Genomic DNA, 15300 nt, shown 5'->3' with positions numbered 1-15300 from the left:
TGCGTTACCCAGAAGAAGCAGAGTGGGTGATTGTGATAGTGACGTCAAATAAATCCAGTCATCAGATCCACAATTATTAGTCACGTTACCTCGGACACACGTGACAATATACTAGAGTCTATAAAGGGATGGTCATGTCTGTCAGGGGCCAAATTTACACCTGTAGAGACCCCAGGACAATCAAAATGCGGCGATCCCTGTCAGTAACAACACATTTAGGTTATGACAGTTGATGATGTTATTGTGAAAGCTATCTTTGTAACAATCCGATGAGGTCAGTCGATTTTTCAATTGATCTAATTCTTCCAGCCGCACTGTGACCCTGGGGTCGACTCAAGCCTCTAACAGAAATGAGTACCAGGAATTTTCCTGGGGGTAAAGGTCGGCCGGCGCGTAAGGCTGACCTCACCGATTTTCTAGAAAAGGTGGGACCCTCAACATCTCACAACCCTATGGGCCTCCATGGCCTGTTACAGGGATAACTTTTATCTTTTATACATACTCTTACATATGTAGTGTTCTTTTTTTTATCGGCGAGAACGCATACCGGAAAACAACTGACGCCTACCGTCAACATTATCAGGCGCAAGTCTCACATGTGCCGACGTTTTGTATGTTTTGACCTTTAGGGTAAAACAGTGCATGAGAGTAAAGGCTGCCATGTTTTTAGAAAAAAGCTCTGTGTGTGTGTATATATATTACAATTAGGGTGTTGCAAATATAGGTCTAAAAATCGGGCATATCGTAAGCAAGTAACACGAACCAATCGTGTACGTATTTCTGCTGGTGTGTTTATGAGGTGTCATGATCACTGAGCATTGTAGCTGTTGGTGCAGAAAATGAAGTGTTCTTCGAAACACTAGCGTATGATACCCCAGACGTGACAGAATTTGCTGCCGCAGCACCTGCTGTCAGGCACACAATACTGGGCGTGTTCTGAAAGCTGCTAATTGATGGATATCCTGGCAGCTTAAAATGCCTGACCCTCTCTTCCTTACTAAACTTAATGAAGAGCAGCGACGGCCCGGATTCAAGCCCGGGTCTGGTCATGTGGGATTTGTGGTGGAGAAAATGGCACTGGGACAGGTTTTCTCCGAGTACTTCGGTTTCCCCTGCCAGTCTTCATCCCAACATTGCTCGACAGTCATCATCATCGTGTCATCTGGGGCTGGTACAATAGGCCAGTAGTGGACTCAGTCTCGCCCCACTGAGAATAATAAAACAAAATAATAATGTAAAGAAGAAGACAAATTCAGAATATAAACATATATTAAGGGCTTTCTTGAAGCTCAGGTCTACAAGTCCTGAAGTTGCTGATGTAATTACGTAATCCTCTACCACTTTTTTGGAGGTGGTGTTCGATATAATACCCCCCCCCCCCCGNCCGGGACTTTAACACGTTTCAAATTTTTGTTGTTTTCTATAGATAGACTCAGTGACTGACGGATTATACTGTCACGTGTAAAATGGTATGCGTGACGAAATAACGGGTTAAAGTTCGGATGACTGGATTTACTAGCACTTTGGTTACAACCTTTCTTCATTAGTCTATACAGCGCTATCGCTATTTTATACAATTTACAGTTTACCGTTGCAAACGAATTAGGATTCGTTGTTTCCACTAGTTGTCTCCTAGCAACGGATCTCAACACAGAAACTGTCCCTTCAAATCACCATAAAGTCTTCTTGTCTTCAATCACTTTGTACTCCTCTGTCCCACTCTGTAATCAACTGATCTTCACAATTCACTAAGGACAAGCTCCGTTCTCGTCTTTGTGCTCTCAACTGCCTTGTAGCTTCTTGTACTTCTTCCTCCAGCTTACGACTGACTGCAAAAGTCAAGTCAAGTCACATTGCGACTGATGGTCAGTCAGTCAGTAAGTCTTGGTGTCGAGCCCCAGATATTTATTGCTGTTTGACAGTTACAGTCTTGTTTTCGTGGGGCGCCCTCTCTGACGAGAGGATGGGTCTGTATTTTGTATATGCTGCTGGCCTTTGTCCCGTATAAACCTTAGGCGCGGACATACAGAAAAAAATTCACGTGATTCCTAGCCAGCGACTTCATTGGTGCGCTGGCTATTGCCTAGCAATCAGCAGTAAACATTCGTTCACTGAGATACAGCCTCTATTGTTGCGAATTTCAACGTATTTACTGAGTCGTTACCTAGCAATGATCATATATTGCGAAGCGCTTAATTGAGAAGGTGTTTATCGCGGCGTTGCCTAGCTGTGCAGTTTAAAATACGTTCCGTGGATTCAAATATTATAGAATGTAAGAAGATTAATAATTAGTAAACACAATACACTTTAAAAACATATTGTAACTCTGGAAACTTCAAGATGCAGAAGTTCAATACACGTTTGACTATAATTCAGAACTGAAGGTTGCCTGCAGTACATTCAAAACTTTTGTATTTAATGAGGAACTTCGCACTTAAGAGGCGGATGGGAAGACTTAAAAATAAATAATTACATTTTTATACTGGGACAGGAGCCGGGATAACGCAGTCGGTATAGCGACTGACTACGGGCTGGACGGCCGAGAGGTCGGAGTTCGAGTCCCGATAGGGTCAAGAATTTTCACTTCTCCCCTTCGTCCAGACCGGCTCTGGGGTTCAACCAATCTCCTACCCAATTGCTACAGGTGGCTCTTTCCTCGGGGGTAAAGTGGCCGGGGCGTGAAGCTGACCACTCACCTGCAGCTAGTGCCGAGGTCAAGAAAATGTGGATCTATACATCCACTCCCCCATACGCCTTCATGGCGTAGCGCCTAATTAGTTAAGCATAGGTACAACTTTACCTTTACTTTACATTTTACACACCGGGGTAGCGTAGTCGGTATAGCGAATGGTTACAGGCTGGGGTCGGAGTTCAAGTCCCGGTAGGGTCAAGAATTGTCTTTTCTCCACATCATCCAGCCCAGTTCTGGTGCCCAACCAGCCTCCTGTCCCAGGGACTTGTTCTCCAAGGTAAAGCTGCCGGGACGTGAAGCTAGCTTTAATTAGTGCCCAGGTCAAGAATAAGTGGATCTATACATCCACTCTCCCATACGGCTTCATGGTATGGTGCTTATTTATATATGCACAGGGGCCGCGCCATAGCTCAAGCGGTTAGTCTTTGGTTTCCCACCGCGGCGGCCCGGGTTCGATCCCGGGTCTGGTCAAGTGGGATTTGTGGTGGACAAAGTGGCGCTGGGGCGGGTTTCCTCCGAGTACTTCGGTTTCCCCTACCATTCTTCATTCCACTAAATTCTCCATCAACATAATCACCCGGGGCAGGTACAATAGACCAATCAGTGGCCGCCGTTCCGAGTGGACCCAGTTGGACTCCACACCCCACTAAGCGAATTAAAAAAAAAGTTATATAAGCACAAAGACTTCACCTTTATCATATATAATTATTATACGCAGGGAAGTGTCTGTCATGATGTGCGTCGGTAGTTTGTGTCGTTTCCGCGAAATTAATGGGAGTTAATAATGTTGACTCGCCGGTCACGGTAGCCGAGCGGTCTAAGGCATGTACTGTCTTTGCTCGCTTGTAAACCGGAATCGTGCGTTCGAATCCCACTGAGGGCATTTATGTTTAGTTTGTGTGTGTGCGTTTTCCTGTGTTTGTGTACAGGTAGAGGCATTGCGACGAGCTGATCACCCGCCCAAGGAGTCCTACCGAATGTGTAAGATCTAGAAAAACCGAAGTGAACGGAGAAGTTCATGGAGGTAGGCCCCCTGGGGCTGTAGTGCCAAAAAAAGTTGACTCAAACCAAAAGATGGCATTAAAGATAGCTATTTCAGTCGTTATGGTTCGTTAATTGTCCGATAATGAAGTATCACCTCTCCTAATGTTTCAATAAACCATGATACACACACTGTGCCTTCTCTTGAGGAGCAGCCATTTTGTACGGGGTTCATTTACCAGTACCTCATTCATCAACAGGGTACCTGAAATACACAAATGTCATGTGATAAAAACTTTGATAACCACGAAGTATATACAGCAAATCTGATGAAGATATCGCATCAGTTGCCTTTGTAATAAATTTTTGAAATTGTAAAGAGACTTTATGGACACCCTGTATTATCCATTTGCCGACAACATCTGTTAGTCCGACATTGCAAACAAAATTATATAAAAATACTAACAATGAAACCTAATGACGCAAGAAATTTTAAAACACAGCAAATGATTGTGAGAATTCAGTGATTAAATCTTGAAGAAGCGGAAACGAAGCTTCCCAATTTGGGCAAATCCCCTCATTTGCTTCTATCCTCTCTGAGAAATACTAACGGATTCTAAATATAGGTGGCTTGATGCGTGCAAATATGTCAACTAAGAATTAAGGGTTCTTGAAAATAAAATTTGATGACATACAGACGTGATTTCGATTCCCCATGAGGTCACTGGATTTTTTTTTTTTTTTCAAATTCACCTAATCCTTCCAGCCGCAATATGGCCCTGGGGTCGACTCAGTCTCTAATAAAAATTAGTATCAGGAATCTTCCTGGGAGTTAAAGGGCGGGCGGCCGGCGCGTAAGGCCGACAACCTCACCCCCATGTATGAAGCGATTTTCTACTAAATGTGGGAGCCCCGACGTCTCAAACCTATACTGCTCCATGAACTGTTACAGGGATGGTTTTACCTTTATACTTTCAGTAGAAGTTATTAAAGACACGTATTTCCATAAAAGTGCCTTCGAATGTTGTGTGTGTGTGTGTGTGTGTGTGTCTGCCTATATCTAGGGACTGGTAGTCATAAAGCTCCTTTTAAATTTTTCAGTACAGCATTTTGAAACCTCTTTCTTTTTCGGGGTATACAAGCCAGAGGTGGGGCCGTAGGAATCCGTATAACACTGAAAATTAAGAACTATTTCGTAACGCGGCAGAAGCGCCTCCATATAGTGCGGAGAATAAGAATATATGAGTGAGCTGAGTATGGAAACGGGTCAGCTGAACAGAGAGTAGTTTCGCTGGGTTAGTGGTAATCGACAGAACCCCGAATGTTTCACTGGTTAGTGAAAGAGATGCTTGCCGGCATTTAATAATTTCCTGGTGTCTTCTCGCATTTCCCCACATTCAGACCTTCTTCATAAAGATGAGCGTGATCTGTAATAGCTACAGTTTTTGTTCATTGCCACGGCAAAGCTGTGTGACATTTACCAACAAAAGAATGCAGGCTATTACGTGGCTGACAGTTCTAGGGTGTCACCGAGTGTCTAAACGTGAAGCCTACGCCATGATAGTGGCTTAATACGGCCTCGATATGTTTTTATATAAAAGTCTTGGTCTGCTGGAACTAATGGTGAGGTACGAAGTATGTGCCATTAAGAATATCCTCGGTCTATTTCACGGTGTTCTTTAAGATCGGAATGACACTTCTGAAACTTATTAAAAGCTTCTGCTCACAGTGGAGACAGCTTACGTCAGGAGGGATGAACCACTGGCACGGAGTGGGATTTTAGCTGGCACCGGTTGGTACACCTTTCGTCTACTTGTTAACTCAGCAATTATACATATATAACAAGAAGTTCTGGGAAGAAATAATCGCATACTTTCCTTTGATACTAAACGGACTTCATATAAAACGACGCATCCAACAGTTTTTCTACTGTTTGGTATTCGTTTCCGCGGTAGCGTTTATTTACCGAGCCGTTGCGTAGCAACGATAGAGGAATGCGCATACAGACACACAGACTAATGGGAGGGATTCATGAAGTACGCCATTGAGACGGGCTCGGGTGCCGTGATATGCATACCAAGTTTCTTAAAGATTGGTTCAGGTATTCAAAAGTTGATAAGGTGGGGGATACACAGACACAAAGACAGCATGGTCATCAAAATAAGGAAAGTAGGCCAGAAAGGCCCATGTGTCCAGCAGGATGGTGTAGCAGTTACACTCTAGACCTGTGATCGGTCATGCTCGGATGGAATGTTGACCGGGACACGCGCTGTCCTCACTAAAGATTTTCGTCCTTTTCCTCAGTCCGCCCAGGCAAATTCCTGGATTATACCTTTATTGGACCGAGACTGCTTCCTTCCAAATCCTCTCCAATTCACCAATCCTACCATTGGACGCTATATAGTATAGATATGGACTGCTTTAGCCGGGATATTTCAATCGATGTAACTTGGCAACCGAGAAACTAGGGTTCGATTCTCGGCAATGCAAGAGATACTTCTCTTCTTCAATGTCCAGACCGGTGTTTCGGCCCACCAAGCTTCTTTCCTGGTGCGTACTGAGCGACCGCAGCGTGAAGCTGACCACTCATCTTCATCTACTGCGGAAGTTAATGTATATAGCTACACCTCCACTCCCCCATACAGCTTCATGGCATAGTGCTTAACTAAGCACAGGGATAATTTTACCTTTTACATTCACCTTAATCAAGCCATGAAATTTTATGTCATGTTGCTTTGTCTCCATACGACATAATGAAGAGATTTTAGTCCTTTGATATTCAAGGCGGTGGCAGTTTCACTTGTGGTCTTCTGGGTTATAGTGCCGTGTTGTTACCAATGTTTCAGAGGAAATTGATACCTCCATCTTCAATGTATAAAATGGAATCAGCAGGATGTTTGTCCATACTTTGGTAACCATCTTAATCCATAAGACTACAGTTTCAACGGAAAAGTGTAGTCACCCCAATAGTGTAGTTGATTCAGACACTATGCTACAAGCTGGTAGGTCGCGGGTTCGAACCCCGATGAGGTGATGTTTTCAATTTAGCGACTTCTCCCATCCGCATTATGGCCCTGGGCTCGACTCAGTCTCTAACAGAAATGAGTACCAGGAATCTTCCTGCGGGTAAAGAGCGGCTGGCGCGTAAGGCTGACAACCTCACAGCCATCTATGGGCCGATATTCTGGAAAATGTGGAAGCCTCGACCTCTCACAATCTTACGGGCCTCCATGGCCTGTTAGAGGGGTAGCTTCACTTTAATTTATAGTAATCCCAATAACGCTGACCACAAGACGACATGACATGTGAAAAACTACGTAAGAAGTGTAAGTGTATTCTCTGAAGTACAGGAATAAGGTTGTAACACTTGATCTTGGGTATTTATAAGATTTAAGCGCTGTCACTGGTGGACAGCATATTGGCAGGCAGGAGCTTCCGGTGTGTTGACCACGAAACCCAAGGATCTCTTCACGCCCTAGCAGGTTGACTGAAAGAATAACTCCCTACTCCATTGTTTCTCAAACTTCGGGCCGCGGCATACTGAACCCTCGTTTTATAAAGAAACGATTTACCGGGCCGAGGTCTCACAAAGGTTGAGAACTATTGCCCTACTCTTAGACTCAGGAGGCACCAGATCGTGTAAGGTGAAAATGTAAAGTTGTCCTTGGGCTTAATTGAGTACAACGCCATGAAAACATATCGCAGAGTGGAGGTATAGCTTCCCCATTCTTGACCTCGGCACTAGATGAAGATGAGTGGTCAGCTTCACGCCCTGACCGCTTTACCCCTGAGATAGAACCCCCAGTAGTCACTGGATAGCAGGCTGGATGGGCCCCAAAGCTTGCCTGAACACTGTGGAGAAAAATCTCTTGCCCCTGTCGGGAATCGAACCCCGGTCGTCCAGTCCATCGCTATACCAACTGAGCTAACCCGGCTCACCAGATCACATATGTCCGAAATAATGCTTCCAGTGGTGACTCAACAATTCGTGGTTTCACTCAGGCTCTTCATACAACCACAGACGTGATAGACATAACTTTTAAATTGACCGCGGTGACCAGTGTCGTGAAATTTGATTTGAACTGAAGTAAAACAGAGGTTACCGGCTGATACAGACAAAAATGAAGCGCATCAGGCAATCAACCAAACCTTCATCCAGGTCAGACGAACAGGTCACACTGAAGAAGCGGCATCATGAAAGTCGTGACACTTCTCAGAACTGCAACTCTGACGAAAGTCGCATGAAAACCCGCTGTTTGTGTCTGCCTGCCATGTGAGGTGAACGGAAATAAGGAAACTACACTAATAACAAACGACTTAACTGTAATTTCCATCACACAGACTACTCGGAAACTACTAGGGAACTCTTCATCAACTTTCGACTGTGTTATTTTAAACTAATGGCTGTATTTCTGCGGGTTTCACGGCTTACTGCTAATTATCTTGCGAGACACGTTTTTATTTTCCTCGTTTCCTTCTTTATTTGCTCTTGTTTACCTCTTTCCTTCCTTCCTGTCTTCTTTCATTACTTCTTCATTTCTTTCTTTAATTATCCTGTTCCCTGGCTCTTCATTCTTCCTTAATTCTTTCTGTCTTTCCTTCTTCCTTTCTTGCCTCACATCTTTCTTTCCGTAATTATTCTGTCCTCTGCTTCTTCTTTCTGCCTTACTGTTATCTTTCCTTGCTTCATTCTTTCCTTAATTATTCTGTTCCCTGGTACTTCTTTTTTCATTTCTTTGCTTCTTCGTTTCTTTCCTCAGTTCTTCCTCCACCCTTCCCTGGGTCCCACCGTGACCGTGTACTGAAAAGAGTGGCTGTCACCACGGGATCTGCATACGTACGTCCACACAGCTGGGGGGACAGTCTTGTCCCTGTCCAACACGCAATGTCAGCCCCAGTGTGCGCTGCTCTCCTGTGCGAATATGATGTAGCCCTCTGACTTCCATCTCTCTCTCCTCCTAGTCAGGGCTGCAAATGGACGCCATCTACTTCATTCAAGAGCGTCTCTTTTTAGCAAAGCAAGTTCAGTGCCTTAAGACGCCCTAACTGTCCTTCCCAACCATACATACAGGAACGAATTCTCCGAGCCACAGTCCTTAATAATATGCGTCTGTCATTCCTTAGGAGTTTTCCGCTTATCAGGAGCGCCTGCCTAGTTCTTGAAAGTCATTTTCCGGCTCCCCCTCCCCTCGCCCGCTGTAGTTCGTGATAATTACTTTTAATTACAGCCCTTCCTTTCTGCTCCTTGCCGAGAACGGTGTCTCCAAATCAATTGACTCGATCATTTTGTAAAGATGAACGTAATAGTTGTCCTGTTCATGCGTGCTACATGCTCCTGATCATTATGCAACTCTGTAAGTCTCTCACAGCTTTCTTCCCGTTACGGAATACGGCTATTCTGAAGGGCATGTAGCATTCACCTGTACACATGAAGCAATACAGACATATTGCGCCTACGTTGCATCGAGGATGCATACTAGGAAGACCTAAGCATAAATGTGAGAATATTGTAACGCGGGTGGACACAGCGTTGTTAGGTAACTTACCGCTAAATACCTCGCGACTGAAAACACGCAAGGCAACAGTGGGATGCGGCGTTTTCTATAAGGTCGGTGCCATGACCGTTGCTATGCGATCGCTCGGTAAACACTTTCCAACAATATAGGCTGTTTTCTGTGCGTGGTCGGTGCGGAGGATGTTACATAAGGACTATTACCGCATGATTTCAGTTGGAAAAAAAACTCTGGTCGTGGGACTCAAGGGGCCTGACGCCAAGACGAACTGATTGGCGGTAAACCGCCAGTCGTAAAGTAACTCTGACTCTGGGCCGCGCCACAGCTCAAGCGGTTAGTCGCTGGCTTCCCACCGCGGCGGCCCGGGTTCGATCCCGGGTCTGGTCAAGTGGGATTTTTGGTGGACAAAGTGGCGCTGGGGCAGGTTTTCTCCGAGTACTTCGGTTTTCCCTGCCAATATTCATTCCACCAATTGCTCCACAATCACCCTCACCTATCATCTGGGGCTGGTAAATAGGCCAGAAGTGGCCGCAGTACAAGGGACTTAGTCCCACCCCACTAGCAATAAAAATACTCTGACTGAACATATTTCAGAACCCGTGTGGAGGCGGGGTCGAATACCTCCACCGTGACCCTGCTAGTCGTAGGAGGCGACGAAAAGGGAAGTCTCAAATCTGAGACAGGTAAAATAAGGTTGCGGGTCCCAAGGGACTCGGACCCGAGAAAGACCACGCTGGCAAGGCCAGCAGCATATGCAAAAGACAGAGCCGTCCTTTCGTCAGAGAGGGCGCCCCACAAAAATGAGACCGTAACTGTCAAACAATAATAATTAATATATGGTCATGAGCTCCATATGAGGCTCGGAACCAAGACTTACTGACTGGCTCACCGTCAGTCGCAATGTGACTTTGACTTTGACAGATTTCAGTATTTGAGAGAGTTTGAGTGTGTTTGAGTAACAGTAAGAGTGACAGCAACGGGAAGTTCGTAGAAGACCTGTGAAGATTTAAAGTGTGATTTGAAGACCTTAATTATTTGCAATATCTGGAGGGATCTGTTGAGATATGTTACCGGGAGAGGACTGGTGTGTGCGTGCAACACTGAATTATGTGGTGTATGTAAATCACCGATAGCGCTGTATTTAAGTGTAATTAAGAGAGAGTGTTAAGAAAGCTGTTAATAAATCCAATCATCCGAACTAGAACCCATCATTTCGTCACGTGTACCCCTCTACACGTGACATGTCAGAAGTTGGCGTATCAGAGCGTATTGGATTCTTCAGCAGTGGTTACACAGTAAATACAGGACAATTTGGTGTCACCAGTCATGCAGCCATAAACTCGTGACAGTAAAATTGACCTTAAAGAAATAGGATGGGATGGTGTGAACTGGATTCATCTGTCTCAGGATATGGACCAGTGCCACGCTGTTATGAACACAATAATGAACCTTAGCGTTGCATAAAATGCGGAGAAATTGCTTAATTGCCTGAAGAAGTATTAGCTTCACAAGGATTCTGTTACGTGGTTTTCGTGTATGTTTTGGACTTGGCCAACTGAAGAAGGAAATAGGAACGCAGCTGTGGCTTTATGTCCTAGTATGAGGCACATGGAATGTATTAGCAAGCCGGCATCCTTGAAATGGCTTCCCCCGCACCTGTCGTCTCAGCACTGCACGCTCGGAAAGAACGCAGATTATGTCAGGTCATGTCAGCATTTTTCTACCTGAAACGCCCCGCGTGTATCTGAGAACTGGTTACTGTTCTTCTATTTATAATTCAGGCAATGGTTAATATATGGACTGGCAGTGATTGAAAAGGAAACGGGCGTGGCTTAAATTACAGAGATTGAAACCGTTAGTGGGAATTCAATATTTCATAAATTAACTCTGGAGCTGTCGTTTCCGAGAAAGCTTAATCTGCTTCGTATAAAAAAAATAATAAGAATTTAAAAATCTCCTCATATAAATCAACAAATATCTATAGTAATAGTGAACAGCTAATCAATAAATTCCGGGATTTTAATAAACCTGTAGTTTCGACAATATCAAAATATATTAGAGAGATAGGATGGGATGGTATGAATTGGATTGATCTGGCTCAGGATAGGGACCAGTGGGGGGCTCTTGTGAACACGGTAATGAACCTTTGGGTTCCATAAAATGCTGGGAAGTTCTTGAGTAGCTGCATAATTGGCGGCTTCTCAAGAAGGGTTCAGCTCCATGAGTGAGTGAGTCGGTTCATTATCATATTCTCAAAATCCTGCCACTGGTCACAGTCCAGAGCCAAATGAATCCGGTCTGCATCGGCTCACTGTTTCTTTAAGATCCAGTTTAATATTATTCTCCCATCTACGCCATGTTTCCCCTTCCCAATACACAAACATCCTCGTATGTATATCCTAAGAACTGAATTAAAAAGCCAAAACCATGTGTAAGTCATAAGCCAGGTCGTGCCAATATGTCTATTTTATTGAATAAATTACGTTAGGTCTCAATATAAGTAGACCTGTGCATACAGGAAAAGTATGGAATTCTTACGAATTAGACGTTAAATTAATATATTAAGAAGGTTAATGAGAAACTTGACACCGCTGTTAGCCATAAACAACTCAGTATGGTATGGCTTGTGCTGTGCTTGGTAATGTCCTATCTTGTGATGATGCTAGTGTTCAGAGATAGGGACTAGCTCTATCGACTGGGCCCAACTGAGGTGATTCTACTTGAAGACGGAGACAGAATCCAGTCTCCGAAACGCTATGTGTTTTAAAGAAAAACAGGATAATGGATAATGTCCAGAAACGCAATAGCTGCAGTACATTCATATTATGAATTGCTTTGTGCGGATGTAAAATGTCTGTTTACTCTCAAGCAAGTCCCTACGAAATTATTCGCATGAATTAAGTGGGACTGCAACAGCAGCATCCTGAGTCATGCAATTAATTCAGTATTGTCAGGGTATATGAATCGAACTGGTTATGGCGACTCGAGCTCATAACTTGGGACATAAGAACCAAAAATAAGTAGAGAGTTTTGGTGGGGAGCTGACTGAATCCGAGACGTGAAGGGAACGTGGCCGTGTCCCAAAACAATCCAAAATGTGGTGGCCCCTATCAGTGACAGTTCTGTTGTTCTTATTTCTTATAAGATAGAAGTAAAGGTGTCCCAATGCTTAAGTAATTAAGCATTACGCCATGAAGGTGTATGGAGGAGTGGATGTATAGATCAATATTTTCTTGACCTCGGCACTAGTTGGGAGTAGTCAGCTTCACGCCCCAGCCGCTTTACCTCAGGGAAAGAACCCCCTGGTACCCATTGGATACGAGGTTGGGTGGACCCCAGAGCCGGTCTGGACGACGTGGGGAAGAAAAAATTCTAGACCCTACCGGGACCCGAACTCGGACCTCAGCCTTCCAGCCCCGCAGCCAGACGCTATACCGACTACTCTACGCCGGCTCCTTCTTATTTCCTATAATAACTAAAAACATAAACCAACTTTTTGCGACTTTAGAGAAGCAAATATCTCAATAAAATCCATGTATTCTATCTCCGTTTTTTGGAGATCCGATCGCCTCCCCTCAGATTCTGCCCTGCAGAGGAAAGTAATAGTATAGTGCATAATAGGTCTTCATGTATGACAGTAGTGTGAGTGGGGTGAGGCTCAGTGCTTTGGCACTGCTACCCCATACGTACGCATTGTCCCAGTTCCTGGCGATAAGCGTATAGATGCATGCTTGTCAGACATTGCCGGAACGATAACTGATAGTAGAAACCGGAAGTACTCGGAGAAATTTGCCTCAGTGTCACTTCCGCCATGAATGGTACATCGCCTGTCCGGGGCTTGAATCCGAACATTGGCAACGAGGATATAAGCAAACTGATTAGTGGTAAATCCTGATTGGAATTTGGGTCCCGTGTCGGGCTTATCGACATATTTTCGTTAAGATTTCAGTTGTAGTGAAATTACATACATATTCCAGAACTTCAGCCCCTTAAAGCAGTGTAACTATCACCCTTAATATTAAAAAGAGATACCGACTCTCGCCTGTGGCTAGCGACATCCACCGAACTAGGCGACTCAACCAGCACAACTTCTCACACGCCCTAGTGACCCATTTTACAGCGCTACGGGGCTTCCATTATGGTCGAGTTTCCCAAATTCTGCCTTCGTGTCCCTTCTTGTGGACTGATTAGCTCAGGAAGTGTTTTGAAGGTGGAACTGAGACCAGGCGAATGACCAAATGATCGGACGCTTAACCAACTAACCGACCAACTCCATGGAACTGAGCCCTTCTTGACAAGCTGCCAGTAGTGCAGCTACTCAGGAATTTCCCAACGTCCTATGCAACCCGAAGGTTCGTTACCGTGTTCCACTGGTTCCTATTCTGAGCCAGATCATTCCAGTCCATACCACCCAATCCTACATCACTCCATTTTTATCATCCCACCTACATCTACGTCTTCTTAGGGGTCTCTTTCCCACTGGCTTTCCCACCAATATCCTATATGCCTTCTTCTTCTTCTTCTTCTTCTTCTTCTCCCCATTCGTGCTGTATGCCCTGTCCATCTTATTCTCCTTGACTTGATCATTCTAATTATACTTGGAGAAGAGTACAAATTAGGCGCTCCTCATTATGCAGTTTTCTCCAACCTCCTGTCACTTCATCCCTCTTCATTCCAAACAGTCTCCTCAACACCCTTAGTTTGTGTTCCTCTCTTAAAGTCAGAGAACAAGCTTCACACCCATACAGAACCACAGGCAAAATTATAATTTTATATATTTTAATTTTTATGTTTCTAGACAGCAGACAAGAAATCAAAAGATTATGGACTGAACGGTAGCAAGCATTACCAATCTCCTCTTAATTTCCTCGTGAATCAAATATTGATTTGTTACTGTCGTTCCCAAATATCCAACTGATTTGAATATATAGACAGTCAGTAGGACTTCTTGGACGGGGGATTAGCCCGTAGCAAGGTCGCTAGCTGCACAGGACAACATAAACACAGAATAAACGCACACAGACATCCATACCTTCAATGGGATTCGAACTCACGATCCCAGTGTTCGAGCGGGCCATAGACCACGCGGCCACTGTGGTCCGCAACTAGACAACTAACCAACCCAAATAACTACAAAGTGACCCTCTGAGCAAGAGGAAACCCGGAAAAACCAATCACTCAACCAAGTAACGATCTACATTCTTAAGGCTTTTGACGGTGAAGTACATACTCTACATTGCTGGGTTTTTGGACTTTGTCCATCGTCCGGTATTGTAAAGAACACGACGTTTCGGAAGTTTAGAATATCGGACAACGTACAAAGCCCACAAATTCAGTAATATCAAATAACCATTTAACCTATCAATAAACCAGTCGATTCAACCAAGTATCAGATTAATCAAGAGTTTTCGAAGCAGAGAAACGACTGTCGACAGTTTAATGCATTCCTTTCTAGCGGTTTGCTTATATTCGTCTTCTGGCAATGTGGTCTGTCATATAAAGCGTTGCTATTGGTCTCTAGTCAAGGTGAGTGATTCAGACAACCTCTGGGAACTGCAGTTAACTAATTATACAGTCTTTCTAACGACAACTGGCAGCTTACTGTCGCCGACGTCTCCGCTCTACTTTGTATTAATGCAGTTTTAATGACATACCGAGTGCGTTTTTACAACACGTCATTGCTTGCATGCCTGTAACATCTGTCATACGTGATTCTAGGGAAACAGATGTTCTGAATCTTAATCCATAGTTAATATCTGTGTATAAAAGGTAAACAATTAAAGTTGTCCCTGTGCGTAATTAATTAAGCACCAAGCCATGGAGACGGATGTGGGGGTGGAGATATAGCTCCACCACTCTTGACCTCGGTACTAGATGGAGGTGAGTTGTCAGCTTCACGCCCGTGCCGCTTTACCTCCGGGGAAGAAAGCCCTCGGTACCCATTGGATACGAGGCTGGGTTGGTCTGGACACTGTGCCGGGAATCGAACCCGTAGCCCGTCACTATGCCGACTGAGCTATCCTGTGAGACGTAAAACTGGTGTAATGAGTACTTGATGCAATGTCGCTGATTTCGAGCTTCAGTGAGTGCGGATGTTGGTTCCGCCGGCAGAGG

The 15300-nt window shown here is 44.5% G+C and overlaps 2 protein-coding genes across 3 annotated transcripts in view; one reads left to right on the top strand and one right to left on the bottom strand.

Annotated features, from left to right (window-relative positions):
• Positions 1–15300, bottom strand: part of LOC111864971 (guanine nucleotide exchange factor for Rab-3A) — a 119041-nt gene that overhangs the window by 25469 nt on the left and 78272 nt on the right. The window lies entirely within an intron of this gene.
• The window catches only part of LOC111864970 (arginine--tRNA ligase, cytoplasmic), a 146313-nt gene that overhangs the window by 88360 nt on the left and 42653 nt on the right, over positions 1–15300 (top strand). The window lies entirely within an intron of this gene.

Source organism: Cryptotermes secundus, unplaced genomic scaffold (genome assembly GCF_002891405.2).
Source record: "Cryptotermes secundus unplaced genomic scaffold, Csec_1.0 scaffold209, whole genome shotgun sequence".
In the NCBI taxonomy this organism is placed as follows: domain Eukaryota; kingdom Metazoa; phylum Arthropoda; class Insecta; order Blattodea; family Kalotermitidae; genus Cryptotermes; species Cryptotermes secundus.
This window is presented reverse-complemented; position numbering and strand designations above follow the sequence as displayed.